Raw genomic sequence first — 2,592 nt, forward strand, 5'->3', positions numbered from 1 at the left:
ATGCGGGAATGATTCCAAACACCTCCCTTACAATGATGAGTGACAGGTGACAGGTCTGAGAATGCGTGCGCTACACAAGTAGTGCGAAGGATGGAAGATGATGAATAACTGAATAAAAAGGCCTAGCCTAAATGAATAAAGAGTAAGGCAAAACAAATAGCCTAGTTGCCTATTGAAACATACGGATTGATGCAGTATCTTTGCAACATTATTAAATTAATCTGTCACCATATACCTATGTTTGCAAAGAGGAGAACATTTTAATTTGATTCACAATGAAACGTTACATTTAATTTACATGTTCACAATGAGTAGTTTTGGTTGTTGTTGGTGGCGTTATTGCATCCCTTTTATGGAATGCAAAATTGTTCCCTCGCGATTGGAAGCTCCTGTTAGGCTACGCATTTCAAAACATCGCAACGTGAAATGCCACAAAAAGCTGTTTGTGAATAGGTCTTAGTGAGTTAGGAGTCCTCTCGACTTCTTTTAAGTTGTCCCAGACTTAGGTGCTACTATTAGGTCTAAAATGCTTCGTAAATTACTTTTAGTGAAAACAATTAGGAGTCCTAAAGTTAGGAGTGACACGCCCATTATTTTTAGGAGTTGCTCCTAAATTTGCCACTTAGGAGCTACTTTTAGCCTTAAAATTCTTTGTGAATACGGCCCCTGACCAGCTTTCTCTTGGTCAGTGGCGTAATGCGTTTTAGGTAGTGTACAATAGCGATTTTTAGACAATGCGCCAGGCCACTCCCTAGGTTGTTAATTGCCACACCCCTGGGCACATTGTTTAAAAAATAAACGTGAAAAATAAGAAAATAAACTTTGCGCCGGGTGGAAAACGAGTTTTACACCATGCACCAGGGTGCAAGATATACGGCCCTTTATCTCCATGTCTCCAAAGATGCAGCATCATGTTTGCGTGTCTGAGTGTTGCTAAAAAGGAGAACATGGCAAGCGTTGTGTAAATGCACCTTCTAACTGTCAGTCGGGTTCCCACAGTCCGTAAAAGCCATGAGAATTTGTGAAAATGAGGGGGGAAATCAAGGCCTTGAAAATGTTTGAAAATAGACATTAGAAATTAAAAGTGTTTGAATTTCTATATTCTGTTAGAGAAGGCAAGATAACTACTTTGTCAGCCATCACTGAAAATTGATAAGTGTTGGCACATTCAAGCCTCTCTCTTTTTTTAAATGTTGTCTGTACGTTTCTGTAAAGCCATCAAGTTATTGTAAACAATTTGTAAGAATTAATCTTGATCCATGTCTTAAACTGTTGGGTCTTTGAGGGAATTGGACCTGGGAAGTCCTTGAAAAGTCATTGAATTTTAAGAAGGTGTGGGGACATCGGGTCAGATTAAATCTATTTTGCAGTGTACATGGTTCATACTGATAATGTTATAATAACAGACAAAGGGCAGAACATTATTCTTTCTGAACGACCACTTTAATTGATTTTTCCAGTATAGCTGAAAGGTTCCTGAAACCTACAAATAACTGAACTACACAAACTAGTCATGTTTCTCTTTAAAGCCCAACATATTTTGCAACAGCAATTAATTTATCCAACCATAATCATGTAAGATGAATGTGAATCACATAAGTAAATTCTAAGCATAGGCCTGCAATATAAGTATATACTGCATACTCTTTTGATCCCGTGAGGGAAATTTGGTCTCTGCATTTATCCCAATCCGTGAATTAGTGAAACACACTCAGCACACAGTGAACACACATTGAACACACAGTGAGGTGAAGCACACACTAATCCCGGCGCAGTGAGCTGCCTGCAACAACCGCGCTCGGGGAGCAGTAAGGGGTTAGGTGCCTTGCTCAAGGGCACTTCAGCCGTGCCTACTGGTTGGGGTTCGAAACTGCAACCCTCCGGTTATAAGTCCGAAGCGCTAACCAGTAGGCCACGGCTGCCCCCTAATTTTTTTTTTACATTTTCACCTAGCAATAATCGCGCCTCGGATAAACCTCATAGGCTACGATACTGCCACTGTGCTTAGATAATACTGAGATAATCAAGCAGCTATCAGTGTTGTTGGCCAAAGTTTTCACATGTGTTTGTAATGTTAGTTATGCTTAAATGCCAGGAGCTGGGTTGGTTACATAACATGTATGTTATGCTTTCAGATGAGCATGCTTTGTTCCTACCATGAGTGCGTTAGGTATTGAGCATGCACAAAGTATCAGTTGTTCCAAATTGCATGTCTTCGTAAAAATATTTTCTCAAGATATTGCAAATTATCTTCTATTATTATGAATTGCATCATCTGAATCTCAAGTACATGTCTCAAGCTGTATAGCACAGTGATGTTGAAGTAACATGTATATTTTATGTAAACGTAATTTAAACAATTTCATTGGAAGTTGCTCAAATTGGGTCATCATGGCTTGAATTTAATCAATTAATTTTAGACACTTAATGTATGTAAAACTGATGTACACATTGCAATTTAGTAAATACAATGGGCTATTGATTTCAGAGTAAAGGTAATATTGTCTCCTATTGCACTGTACGTTTGTTGCGAGTCACTTCAGATAAATTTAAAAGTAAGTTTAAAATGGTAAGATGTTTTTTCACACTAAT

The 2,592-nt window shown here is 38.4% G+C and overlaps 1 pseudogene; it reads right to left on the reverse strand.

Annotated features, from left to right (window-relative positions):
- Nucleotides 1-1,849: 1,849 nt before the first annotated feature.
- Nucleotides 1,850-2,010, reverse strand: LOC121710197 (annotated as a pseudogene).
- Between the last annotated feature and the right edge of the window lie 582 nt (nucleotides 2,011-2,592).

Source organism: Alosa sapidissima, chromosome 5, assembly GCF_018492685.1.
Source record: "Alosa sapidissima isolate fAloSap1 chromosome 5, fAloSap1.pri, whole genome shotgun sequence".
NCBI lineage: Eukaryota > Metazoa > Chordata > Actinopteri > Clupeiformes > Clupeidae > Alosa > Alosa sapidissima.